This window comes from Sparus aurata, chromosome 20 (genome assembly GCF_900880675.1).
Source record: "Sparus aurata chromosome 20, fSpaAur1.1, whole genome shotgun sequence".
Taxonomy (NCBI): domain Eukaryota; kingdom Metazoa; phylum Chordata; class Actinopteri; order Spariformes; family Sparidae; genus Sparus; species Sparus aurata.
This window is the reverse complement of record NC_044206.1, coordinates 14,873,066-14,887,673: the sequence shown is the minus strand read 5'-3', so window position 1 is coordinate 14,887,673 and position 14,608 is coordinate 14,873,066. Positions and strand designations below refer to the sequence as shown.

Here is a 14,608-nt window from a genome sequence, read left to right as displayed (position 1 = left end):
CACAACACCAGTAGACACTTTGAAGTTGGCAATAGCCACTGTAATCTCCATGCCTCTCTCTCTGCCTCACACACACACACACAAACAACCCCACACACACGCCCAGCCAGAGGCAAGACTTAACACTGGCAACCTTCTGTGGCTTAGCATGTGGTCACCAACACACACACACACACACCCCGGCACACACACACACACACACACACACACACACATAAATACTCTGCATTGTCGCACACAATAGCATCTTCTGTCTCCGACACAAGAAGATGAATTCCCCCTGCATACAGGCACACTGACTCTCACATTGACTTTTTTTTGTGTGTGTGTGTTTGTTTACAGTGTTTCACAGATAATGGGAATTTCTGCTGACAGTCACATGTGAGTGTGTTTTTTGCTGAAAGTGCCAACCACTCTGGAGTGTATCACACCACAGCCTCGGAGCATCTCCAGGTCTTAAATCAGACACGCTGGCTTCCTGCTACGCTCGCAAACAACTCTCCAAACTCACCAAATTTCTCTGTGGTAGTCAGGCTGTACATGCAGTTTTACATGAATGTAGACAATCAGCATACAAAAAAGCATTGACAGTGAGACGTAACGTATGTTTGCAACAAGTGATGCTGACTTTTGTGATGTCTGTGAGGCGTGTGTGCTGCCGTCACCCAGCAGCATGGGATGCGCGTCGGAGATCAACCTAGAGAGTCGAAGCACACTTGGTGAATTATAAGGATTTCCAGGCTTAAAGTCAAAAGGAAGCGTTTCTTAGGCTGCTGGACTATCATTTAAGGGTCGTTTCCCCAAGACACAAAATTTAAAGATATAGCTCATGCTCCGTGGGGTACTCAGAGAAACTGTTAAAAGTCTCTGCTGTTCTTGAAAGAGTTGTTGAATTCATTAAGAGCTGCGAAAAAATGACACTTTGCACATTCTGGCAAGTTGATTGCTAACGTGTAAGCATTAGCCTTTAATTTGCTAATCAGAGAGCCGTTGGTTTGATCCCTGGCTCCGGCTGAATGTCGAAGTGTCTTTGGACAAGATACTGAAATCCACATTATTCCCGACGGCTGTGTGTGATTTAATGTGTGAATGGCTAAGCACAGGAATATTGTGTGGCTTTTTGTGGGGCAAAGGAGCACTGCTGATGAAGCAGGTCAGCACCTTACTAGGTAGTCTTTGTTAGTAGTGTATGAATGTGCTTGTGGTCCATGCAAGTATAAGTCCAGTGATACAAGTCCATTCACTTTCATTGCCGGGTGGCCGTCATGGTTTTGGTTTTTGGTCAGTTATTTCCCGTTGTGCTTTGTTGTAACTTTCTACTTCCTGCTCATCTGTGTTCCCAGTGTTCTGTGTGTTCTCTGTATTCCTGATTTGTTCCTGGTTTTCTGCTTTGCCCATAGTTTTGTATTCCTTTGCATTTTTACTTTGCTTGCCTTTTTGTTGCCAGTTTTGTCATTCTTCGATAACAGCTGATAAATGCTTGGTTTGTTTTACTGCCTGTCTACCTGTATGTCTCATGTTTAGGCCCCCAGTTTCCACAGTGACAATAAAAATGTTGATACAATGGTGTGTCGAACTGGCAAACTACACTTGTCATGGTTTTGTGTAGTTATTTCCTGTTTTATCTGGAAGTTATATCCACTTGTGTCTTGTTGTCACTTTCTACTTCTTGCTCACCGGGTGCCCAGTGTCGCTCCACCTGCACCTCACCCCCTTGTTAGTCTGGTTTACATTTAACCCTCTCTCTTTGTCTTTGTCCTGCGTCTTTTCCCCCGGTCCTCACATGCTCCCTGTGTGCTTCATGGATTGCCCTCCATTTTTTTTTGTTTTGTTTTACTGTTGAATTTTCTGGATTCTCTTTGTAGCCAAGCATTTTTGTTGCCTACTTTTTTTTGTTAATCATATTTTGGATGATCAGCTGTTTGTTGTTGAACCCGCCTGCTTCCGTGTCTGTGTTTGGGTCCTTTTTTACATGATCATGCCGTATTAAGGCAAGGTAATGAGGGGTTGCTATCAGTAGATGTTAACAGCGGGGGGGAAAAAATTGCGAAATGGCACATCAAAATTGATTTCATCTCGTTTAACATTTTCACATTTACTTTTTCATTTTCTATTTTGTCAGTGCTTTTAAAAAGTGATGGGGACCTAATTGTTCGCTTCAAAAGGCAGCGTAAATGACACCTGCTGTCAGGTATTCAGGTGTAATCCCTGGTCAGAGCTGTGGACTTGACCCACTGTGATGAGGTTCAACGGCAGAGAAATGCAAATCGGTTTCCCTCTGTTGAGTCATGTTGGTCTGCATTTGAACTGTATTCGTGCGGGAGCTTTGTTTAGTGGAGCGTATCAATAAATTAATTATCATATCCCTGTTTTTCCCCACAGCGCTGCCCATCTGACAGTGAGCGCAACACTTCCAGATGCAACAAAAACATGTCTTCTGTCCCTGAAATGCAGGTCTCAAGAGAAACTGAGCCCGTTATGCGTTCACCCCGTAATAGCTCTTGATCTTTGTGTAAAATGACTCACAAGCACAATAACACATTTGCGACCTTAAATAACCACGGCAGCTGTGTTGACTGTCTTCAGAATGGTGGCATTAAAAGGGAGGCTGCCTGAGGTGGCTGCAACATGGGTGAAAGCCTGCTGCTTCATTACCTCATTGCCCACTGGTTATGTCCCACTTTTACGTTCCCAGCCACACTAAAGAGATTGCCATTGCACGAACTGTTGTTGGCCATGTATCATTACCTCAATATGTCAAATTGTGAGTAAGCATCCACAGCGGAGATGGTGAGTCTACATGGCAAACACGGCGCCGTGTTATAACATGGCTCATTGACCAATTCTTTCTTATTTCGGTCCAGAAATGAAGCAGGTTGAGGAGCCCCCGATCAGATCGACAAGCTACTCAGGGTGTTAAACTGGGGCAGGGGTTTCTCAGAACTTTTACCACATGAGATTAAAATTGAGTTCATTTAATCTCAGCCTGGGATTTAAACACCCTCGTAAACTTCTCCTTGTATGAGGACCCACCACGAGCGACCAAAAACTAATTTTTCGACCCAGTTTTTGAAACTACAAGTCGAGGGAAATGAAAATCTAATGAGATATAAATTGGAAAGTTAGCATGCAGTTGAATTCATGTCGAGTGTTTATTTCCCTTCGTTACTCAGCTTAAATTGCTTTTCTAACTTCCTTAATTTGCTTTCTTCATCATTTGTTCTCATGTTGCCTGTTGGAATTAAATAAAGTGGTTACTCACTGTGAGCAATTCAATAAAGTTTATAATGCTCTTGATGAGTAATAAACAGAATAAAAATTTGGTCACAAAAGAAAATAAGTTAGGCGGCTCCCCGCTAATTTGCCTCTTTGTTTCCCCTGCCTGGGTTGCCAGATATGCAGATTCCAGGCAGTGTTTTGGCCAGCAGGCAGATAATCTTGTTAGGAACAATTAACTCGGCTGTATTGTTGAATGTAAACTCAATCCCTCACACAGAAGCGTACAAAAACAGCAGCTGGCACCGCATTCAACAAACTCCAACGAAATGTCAATGAGGATCAGCACTCTCGCCTTGAAGTTGAACGACCAAGGTCACCCAAACCTTCACCGGGTGCATGAAGGAATGGAACACCTAAAAATAACCAAAATAAACCAAACCCTGGTGTAAGTCATCTCTTTGTTTACTGCTGCGATCAGACAAAACAAACAGACTGGGTGCCGGAGAAGACTGGCAGTCTGTTAAAGATTTTTAAGTGCACAGTTTGGGTGTCTGCTAGAAAACATGCTTCAGTGTAAAAACAACATGCTATTTTTCTTACACTGTCTATTGTTGCAGCACCTCTTCGCCCTCCGTCTGAAACATTATGTTTAGTGTCCATCTCTTCAAGGCCCCTGGTCAGCTCGACCTGAGCAGGCATAGCCCGCTTTGTCCCGCAAAGCTCTGCTGGTGTTTTTGCTGGGTCGGGGTGACCGTGTAGTTGTGACATCACAACCTTACAGAGGTCCTGACAGCTTGTTTAAAGTTGCAGTTTCTGAATATGGACTGCACACTTTTTCTCGGTGGATTTAGCGTTTTGATACATTTACAATAACTATACAGCGCCTCAACCTTTTTTGGAATTGAAAAAGACACAGATGTCTCACCTTCTGCAGTATGGGAGATTTAAAAAAAAAGGGTTTTTACTGCCTTCTTGGAGAGTGCAGTGACCAGGACGGTGACCTTTTCAGTTTTTTATGGCACACTGGTTAACAAGCAGTTGCTTATTCGTACATTCAACACTTAGAAAGCAACATAATTACTTATTTAGATTTGTGTTTCGGCCGAATATTCACTCTCAGTTAGCTCTGTTTTTGGTCTTTACCAGCTCCTGAGGTGTACGCAGTCGCTAATTGCTCCATTATGTTCACCAGCTAATTGCTAACCGTGTCTGTCTGCGCGTAGCGTACAATGTGTTCTTAGGGCTTTTTCCACAGAAAACAGCTGCTGTGGATAAAAACAACGATCCGAGAGCAGAGAGAGCGTCAACCAAAACAATGAATTCGAGGGGCAGGCAATTAAACAATGAGCGGGAACTCGCGGTGAAGCACCACGAACCCGAGGGGCGCCGCAGATCCAGGTGATAATTCTCTGCAGGTTCATCACAATGAGAGACCCCCCCTTTACTTTGTAATTAAAATATCAATTAGAGCCGCTGTAATTACTTGTAGACTAAAAAAAACTAAATTAATGAATGCATAGAGGGTTTGATTAAGTAGTTCGCCAGCGCAATCCTTTTAAACGGTACAAAAGAGGGCAACATTTATGTCTTCACTTGCAGGATCTGGATCAGTCGCATAACACAGGGATAGAATAGACTGACAAACACCTTCATCCTCGTTTCCCCTCCTCCATTATCCACACAGGTAGTGCAGTGCTATAATGACACACGCTTATGATGCTTGTAGCTCTGTAAAGAGAGCGGAGTCGGAAATCAGCTGAAATGTTACAAAAGGCAAAAGGTAGGCCTGTTGTCTGGGTGACAAATAATATACCTTCAAAATGAGCAGCTCTTTGTGCATTTTCTTGGGGAAAGTAGGCTAATTATGAACTGAACAAAAAAAACACGCATTTGATTTCCACTACGTTCTTTCACGCGACAGGAACACTTAAACTAAGTTCATAAATGAACATCAGAGAGAGAGAGCAGCTAGTGTTGTTTACAGCGGCCTGACTGGCTCACAGAGACATGTCTGTGACAGCTTGTTGTGAGCATTACAACACATGTACGCCTCCCTGCAAAGGTACAAAAAACACTTTGGAAAAAAAACAAAGTTTGAAAGGAGTATTTTTAAAATTATGAGTTTAGTTAAACAGACATGCCAAAGCCGGCGTGTATTTGGAAACACACAGAGGAAAAAACTATTATTCGACGGGAAAAATGGCTCCTGCTACATTATTTATTCACAGAAGTGGTTCGCTGCAAAAAAATTGTGTTAGGACGAATAAGATTATAAAGAGAGCATGCGTTTTTGATTTTTTTGTTCCCCCCGGCTCTGCCCACGTCTACCCTTTAGATAGAAATCGAAGATCTCAGCCACAGCCTGCTTTCTGTCAGGAATGAGAATAGTTAGTCGCTGCTCACATGAGTGTGGCTAATTCAATATGACACCTCTCTAATAGGTAGTGTGGCCACTGGGAGGACGGGACCGAATGCAGCGAGAGCGCAGACATCACAGGTGAGGAGACAGTAATCGTAAATAAAGTTGTAAAGAGGACTTGTATGAAGGTATCTGATGGTAAAAACAAGCCCATCAGAAAACAATCTGCAGCATCAATGTCTAGAAATGGACCACGGCAGCAAATCCAAACACGATCTGCTATCTAAGTTAGAATCACGATGCAGGGACGGAAATGTCTGATTTGATTTTATAACATGCATTCATGTAATAAGTATGTAGCGTCAAGGTCGAGGGGACTTGTAACGACATTGCTTGATGCCTATTCAATTGTCATTAAGTTAAATGTTTAAATGCAAAACCTTAGAATCAAAACCTTGCCATTACGTTATGTGTTTTAAGGCTAAGTGCTGTTTGGCAAGTGAATAAAACAAAACACATTTCATGATAAGATCACAAAATTCCAAAGCAACTTACAGTAATTCATACATACTATCATACACTGATGGCAGTGGCTGCCATGCAAGGTGCCGACCAGTACGTCAGGAGCAGTTTTAGATTCAGTATCTTGCCCAAGGACACTTCCACATGCAGACCAGGGGAATCAAACCAGCGACCTTACGATTAACAAGACGCTGACTCTACCCCTGAGCCACAGCTACCCATGATGAAAAAAGACTTTGTGGCATTAAAAGTTAAAATCAAGCCTTAACAAAAAAAGACTTTGTATTCATGGAGAAACCTGCATTGGAATAACAAGAAATGCTCTCTCACAGTTACCATGATGAAAATGGCTGGTAAACTTCTAAAAAATAAAACCTTTATCTCCTCCTCTCTCCTCCTAAATTGAACTATTCAAATATTCCATCTCTGGGGGCCATTGCTTCCGTGTGCACTGACACAGGTCATGCAAGGTCAAACTGTGTTGTTCTTGCAGCCTCACCAGGGGTTTTGAACTCTCCTTAAACTGAAACCACAGTATAGTCGTTAACTTTAGACTGCCGAGGGCGGGAAAGTATTTTTTTTGAGTGTGTCTGTGGTCACTGTCAGAGTTTTTCCACTGTTGACAGAGGGGCAGCCTCAGGTGATTGTAATGGATTATGAGTAAAGCTCCGTGGAAACAAAGCTAGTTAGCGAGCGCTGCCTGTAACCCTGTTTTCCCCTGGTTAGGACACAACAGCACTCCAGTCTCACAGCTGTTGGAATAAAACAATTCAGGCGACAAAGCCTGAGCACTATTGAATTACATTTATTAACAGTGAACATCTGAATTTAATAATGCATGCATCTTGGTACTGCAGGTAGAATTTTTAGTGGTTTGAAAAAAAAGAAATCATGCATTTATTTCAAAATAAAAGATAGTAACACTTGATATCAAGCATCATTAGCAGATGGTGAATTAATAGCTAATTAAACATTAGTTAATAGTTATTTCACTGTAAACGAACAATAAACACTTATTATGCAGCTGTTTATAACAAAGTTGCAAATAATGTTTTTAATCCTTAGTATAAAGTTAATAAATACTGTGTAGTTGATCTATAAACATTACTTGGATGGCCATTATAAAGTTGCAAGCGATGTTTATAAACCTTTACAACTTCCGAATGAACTTGTTTGTAAAGCATTTCCTTGATTGAAAACAGTGAAATAATGTAATATACTAACTATAAATGTACCATTCAGTCATGATGGTTATTATAAAGTGTTACCCTGTTAACAAGTGTCTTATAAGAGCTTCTTATAATCCAACAATAAACATGCTCATGATGCTATTATTGGCACTTTTATAGCCCTGTTACTGTTAACAAGCATAAGCAACCTGTTAGCTTATGTTCATATTAAGCATTACACAGAGGTGACAAGATGTGGAGTGGGATCAGCTGAATATAGAGTCAAGAAGGAAACTTTGAGTGAGCGCTGACTGTAGACTGATTGTAGAACGCGATGTCAAGGATCTGAGTAAAAATGATACGTTTTTGGGGCATTTTGTGTGATTTTATGTGGTTTAACAGTCAGTGCATGGGGTTAATATCATCAGTCACTAACATATATGAGTGTAAATGTCGAAGCCAGAGCGATGAAAGCAACAATTGACCCTAAAATAGTTATTCGGTGAAGCATAAAGTAGTAAAGTTCTCGAGAAGAAAAAAACAGAAAAGCCATTTTGTTTAAACGGAGGTTTGGTACACGCACAGTTCCTTTCATCTCCTGCACTAATAACCAACCGAACAAATATTCTTTCACTACGGCGAGGCATCCCCTCACAGACAGCCTCCCCTCTTCATAAGGCTGCGACTTAGCAGCAGTTATTTAAATCGAAGTCCTGGCGCTTCTGTCATCCAGCGTGACTAACAGGATTTGACATGGCGACGAGTGGACGGGTCCCAGGTTCACAAAACACATTCTGTCTGTCTGACCCCCCTCCTCCTCCTCTACATACACACACACACACACACACACACACACACACACACACACACACACACACACACACAGGTAGGAAAAACCAAAGCACATAATCCACACACACTCTCTCTCACACACACACAGAGGATATCTAGTCATGTGTTTGTCACTGCTGGTTATTTAGCACCAAACTGGTGTGTACAATCCACTTTCACACTTGACTAAGCAGAGCTTCACCTCACATAAAGGCTCACATATTAACAGACCAGGAGCAAGGGGGGGGGGGCGCTTCATGATAAAGGTGAGCTGCACCCTATTCAACAGATGCACCCCATACCTTCTGACTTTCTCCCCCTCACTATCTGCTCTGTAGTGGAGGAGGTGACAGCTTGCACTAATTTAAGGTAATCGGATGACTCTTTCTCTTTCTCTCTCTCTCTCTCTCTCTCTCTCTCTCTCTCTCTGTGTGTGTGTGTGTGTGTGTGTGTGTGTGTGTGTAATCCGAGACACACAGGCTGCTTGTGAAGTAGCCTGCTTTGCCTTCTGACGGGACCATACATTCACTGCACTTGTTGAAAACACTCTTATTTCAGAGATGAGGAGATCAGTTGCTGCCCATGCACATGCATTCAACCGTCACATCACACTGCAACCTACGAAAAGGCAACTTCTCTCAGTTTGTCATGCCTTAGAATAAAAAAAAGAAAGAACCCCTCATCAGCTGTGAGATGTGCCAGGCGGCCGGTGCAGATAAAGAAATGATAGAAAATCACAAAATGTGCCATCAACCTTTTTTTTTTTTTTAAATATATATATATGTATATATATATATATATATATACATATATATATATATATATCATTGTGTCTTAACAGAGAACTGGATCAGATCTGGGATCAATTAGAAAAGGCAGCGTGTTGCATATAAATGTGCTGACTTGAATTAATTCAAGGCGACGTCTATTTCCTGGAGCAGCAGCAGCAGCAGTAATAATCCTCCTCAGCCGGTTTCAGCACCGCGGACAGCGAATTTCCTTTCTCCCCCTCCATCCGCACTCCTCCTCACCGTCTATAACCTGGAGCATGAGGAGAGCTCCAAGTGTCCAAAAAACTACTGGAGTCAGATGTCATGTAGGAAACGAGGAGAGTTTTTTTTTTATTATTATTTTTTTAAAGCATGTGTCAGCAGCTGAGGACTATCCCTACATCGGTCTATTCTCCTTTTACACAAACTTCAATTCTTTCCAATAAATCAATAAAAGGAATATTATCCCCACTGCTGCAGAAGGGGTGCGTACAATGAAACCAAGGAACGCAAATATCACCACACATGCGTAAAAAGCAAGTCCAGAGCGGACAGGTTCCGGTGAATAGTGCAGGTTCTGGAGGGTTTTTGTGGTGCACGACTTACCGCGTTATCCTCGTTGAAGCCATATGTTTCAGCGCTCAGAGCGACTTTTCCCTCCACACACACACACACACACACACACACACACACACACACACACACTGTTGCCGTCCCTGGGCCGAGCGAAGACGCAGCCCCGAAGACACAATCCGGGAAATAACATCCACACAAGTCACCCACCAACACCGAGCACCCACTTTTTTTAAGGAGGGGGGAGGTGGGTGGTTGGCAGGTGGGGGGTTGAGGAGGAGGAGGAGGGGACAGAAATACGGCCGTCCGCTCCGTCAAGACGAAAAAAAAAAAATTCAAAAGAAAAAGCAAAGAAGGAGTTGTTTAGTTTCAAGTCACACGCGCGAAATGTGAGACAGTTGTGGCCCCTTTGCGCGGAGGAAAAAAATAATAAAAATAGTCCCTCGCTCCTCAAGTCAGTCGTCTATTCTTTTTCTTTTTTTTTTCTTTTTCAGTCTCAGTCTCCAGTGTCGGGACTTGGAAGGTAACTGCGAGCTCCGTGTGAGAGAGAGGAGAGAGGAGAAGTAACAGTATATCCGCTCTAGTGTTCCCCCCTTTGCTCTCTCAGCCAGAGAGAGAGACTGTGAGGGGAGGGAGGGGGAGAGAGAGAGACTATAGCGACGAGAGAGAGAGAGAGAGAGAGAGACGATGCAGAGTCAGAAAGGGAGGTTTTCTCGTCGTAAGGTAGCCGTGCGTTTACCGCAGCAGCAGCAGTGATCATCGGTACACACCACCGTAATCTAATTATGTCCGCGGCAAAAGGCGCACGGATTACCGGCCGGGTGCGCTGCTCTGCTCCGCTCCGCTCTGCTCTCTGCGCCCCATGGCGGACACGGAGGCACGTAGGAGCACCGCTGGGCTCTCTCACCAAATGTTTAACTCGTCATTGTCCAAGAAAAAAGAAAAAAAAAGTTATCAGAAGATCAAATATCTCCATCTGATCCATCATCACTCTCCATCTGCCCCTCAGATTAAACTCCTGACTTCTTCTCTGCTCTCCACTTTCTTTAAACTGGCCTGTACTCACTGTGTCTCTGGTGAACGACACAGAGCAATTAACACTCGGATTTCACGCTCCTCTGGAGCTGTAAAGCAGCTTCATCTGTTTACCCGGGATGAACCGTGTCTGTGTGGTTACTACACCAAGCTGTTGTAAGGTTTGTTTCCACTGAGGAGTCACCCCAGTCGGACCCTTCTGGAGCCATGTCTGAAAGTGCCTGGGTCGCTTCTCTTCCTCTCTTCTTTACTGTTTCTCTACCTGAACATCCAACCTGGCAGGTACCTGAAAGGATAAGTTCAAGTTTTGGTTTTTTTCCAGCCAGGTCGTCTGAAAAAAACAAAAAAAAGTTGGCAGATACGTTCACATGCCGTCGTCTCCACAGCATGTGTTATAGCACATTAAATGCGACAGGCCGACTGTCATATCTGGAGGTTTGAGTTGGAGGTGGAGGTGGTGGTGGTGGAGTTAGGTGAGAAGTCTTGCCAATCCAGCGACCACAGTTGTTCAACATTTGCAAATTTGAAGCCGCTGAATATTTGTCAGGGGCAGACCTCTGTTAGGGTGAGGTTATATTTTTAGGACCCAAATGCAGACACACACACAAACAGGTGGCAGGAAATTGGGGAACAAAAAAGATGAAATGAGTACAAACCCCCCCCCCCCCCCCAAAAAAAACCAAGGGATCTAGACACAAAAGCTAATCAAAAGACAAAGTAGCAACTAAAAGGCACAAACAAAGTGCAAAGGAAAAGCAAAGTTCCAATCAGGAAGCAAGAAACCAAAACCTGAAACAAACCAAACTGGGGACACGAGGAGACACTGGAGGAACGACTGACCGAGACGGGGCAACATGGAGGACATCACAAAACGAACTAACACATGAGGGAGAACAAGGACACAGTGACACCGACGAGGGGATCAGGAACAGGTGAGGTGAGTGGGGTGGGGAAAAGGACAGGTGAGGTAACGAAGAGAAACACACAGGGGAAACTGAAAAGCAAGACGAGACACACAAGGGCATGGTTTCAAAATAAAACAGGAAATAAAACAATAGAACCCAGGATCGTGACGACCTCGGGATAATTTCCAACCAAAGCAGATATTTCAAACATAAACATGATCGCTCCCTCACCCTTAACATGTACTCTTTGCGTCTAAACCTAAAAGTCTGAACATTTGCGCGCTCGTCAGGAATGTTTTGTACATTGCCGACGTTTACTCTGGCGACGGGGTTGTTGTTTTTCTCACATCTGCAGTACTACTTGACCGTAGTCATTAGTAGTTCACATACTTTTCCAAAGCTCTGCAGCATGCACAACATAAAACTATCCATAAATTGCATCCTGACCTGTACAATGAGCTCCCCGCCCTTAATGCTGCAAGGAGCCCAACAGTTCCAACAACGACGCCACATGCCCAACTGGCACACACACATGATACGACATCTATCATAAAACTGTTTTGACTGATCACTCAGTCAAACCCCCCCCGTGACTCACAAAATATGTTGTTCCTCCACACAGTCCCGGCGCTGCAATCAGTCCATTGGCACAAAGGGAGATGCGGAACGCACGCTGGCTGGAGAAGCGTCGCAGCCGGCGCCCTTTTAAAATAATCACTTTGAATATGCAGATTTCGGAGGAGCCGCGCTGAACTCCTGCGAAGACTCTGGGCAAAGTTGATTATGCACAGTCAGTGTGGGCCGATGAATCTCAGAGGTCTCCGGAGGAAAAAAAAACTTTGGTGTAATCCCGCTCCACAGCTCTGTATATTATAAAGATTTTTTCTCTCAGCCTGCTGATCTCTTCGCTGTTTGTTTTGTAAAGAGATTACTTTCTAGGCAATGGCAAAGGGCTTATTTATTTTGTGAGCCTTTTGTACAAACTAGATATTGCCAACTTAAAAATAAAAGAAAAGACATCAACATTGCGGTGAAAAATAAGGCTAGTGGAAGAATAACAGCAAACAGGGACTTAATTTACTGTGTCCACTCTGTTAGCCTGTCCGGACAGAAAAGGACACTTAAATTGTAGGAGAAGGATCTAAAATTGAGGAACCCTTTACCCAGTTTGCCTTGAGTCAGGTCATCCAGCTTTACTTCCACATATATGTTTCCATCTGGCACAGAGGTAAACTTCAGTTGTAGATTCACCGGTAAAGAAAAAGCAGCTGCTGTTGAGCGAGCTATCAGCTTTTTCTTTGTGCTACTGTGAATAAACGCAATGAACCGCAAAACTGACAAATTGTTCGAGACAAATCCAGCTCGTTTAAATTCCCAGCAGCTAAGTTTGTCGGGGGGGGAAAAAAAAAAAAAAAAAGAGACTTCAAATTGATTGCAATTTGTTTAATCCTGTTAACAAACAGCTTTAATGTAATCCTAAAATCTCAACTCCCTAATAAAGTCAGCAGACGAGGATGTTTTAGGTTAGATGAAATTCCTGTGCCTGTGCTAACGACAGATATCGAGTTTTACACCATAGCGCACCATAAAGCAGTTAACGGAGCGCTTCATCACCGGCCGTCAGAAGGCTCGGCACCAAATTGTTTTTGGTGTTGAGGAAGTTACATTTTGGATCCCAGGGGTAACTTTGAAATTGTCTCTAAGTGATGCTGCAGTACGTGGTGCATTAGGGTCTACTCACTGTAGTGTATCTAATATCGACATGTTGGCGTTTGCCCCAAGAGCATCTCAATTAACGTTGCTATAGGAACAATCAGTTCAGCTCAGGAAAAAATACCAAGTTGTTGTGGCTGAGTAGGTCAAGAGCAGGAGTCACAATCTGTTTGCAACGTGTTTGTATTGTCCACTCATTATTTTTCTGTGTTTGCTCAGTTTTCTCTCGCTGTTTGGTTATATCAAGGAAAAACTAACACACTAGGCTAAGGTTTTTGGCCCAGGGATGCTCAAACTGAAATTTAATGATCGACCACTTGTTGTCTTGTTAAGTTGTGAAATGGTATTAAACTTGAAGCCCGGGGGGAAAAAAGAAAAATCTGGTGATGCATTTTCTTAGTTTTATCTAAATTGTTTTTTCTCCTGCGTTAATGACTTAAGAACGGGTGGGGGAATAAAAGTTATGTTTCGTTAATTGGCTGACTTCCTATACGAGTTGTCATTTTGCCTGCCATGCTCAGATTGTGGGCATTCCAGGTTTATTTTGTCTATTTAAAGAGCTTATCACCTCACAAAAAATAAACAGCGATTCATATTCTATATATACGTGTGTGTGTGTTTGTTTTTGTTACAAACCATTAAATCAAGCCCACTTTGAGCCATGACTCCATATGTGGGCAGCCCTGGTTATGGAAAACATGATTTTTGGTTAAAATAGACACTTAAACAATGTTAAACACATTTTTCCTGTCTTTTTCCCCCCCGAGTCGCAAAGTAATGACATCACAAATCACACTGATGTCATTACTTGATTCTTTAACTAAGATGTGTTATCTGCGAATCAGAGATTTTAAGCATTAAATATGGTGGCCCCTGAGGGTCAAAAAACAGCTTGCTGCATATGCATTTTCCTAAAAACAACATTTCGGAAAACACAAAGCTGTTTTTTGAAATCACAATGACATTTCTGAAAATATTGAGACTTGACAACAAAAAAAACCCAACAATAATTCACAAAACACATCATTTCACTATGACATTATGGGAATGTTGTCGTTCTTTCCCAAATATTATTGTGTTTGGTGAAAATGTCCTGGTCTCAGTTTTCTGAAATGTGGATGTGTTTTCAAAATGACTCACAATCTCCAGAGTCACGGAGCAGACTACTACAATAGCTATGATAATGCGGCTCAGTCAAGAGTGCCCTTATTCAGCGATTTATCTTTTGTTAATCAAATATTTGATAGGAAGAGTGACAGCTGTAAGACAGCCATCTGCTCAACGATATTAGAGTGAATCTCATAATTGCTTTCTTTATTTTCTAATTTGATTTCAGAGTTCAGATTTGATGGATGAAGGCAGAGAGCCAAAGCCAGTTCACTCTCCTGTACGACTGCAGAACCTACCTGTCTACCGTCCATCTGCTCTGAGGGATTACAACTACAGCCGCTGTATGTGATGACCAATCAAGCGACAACTGTCACAGCTTCATCTACTGTGCTCGGAGTAAAA

General features: G+C 42.8%; 1 protein-coding gene across 1 annotated transcript in view; it reads right to left on the bottom strand.

Moving 5' to 3' along the window:
* The window catches only part of LOC115571271 (protocadherin-15-like), a 214,123-nt gene extending 203,842 nt beyond the window's left edge, over window positions 1-10,281 (bottom strand). Inside the window, 1 exon segment of the mRNA XM_030400563.1 lies at window positions 9,477-10,281. The gene's annotated coding sequence lies outside the window, so the exon portion shown is untranslated.
* Between the last annotated feature and the right edge of the window lie 4,327 nt (window positions 10,282-14,608).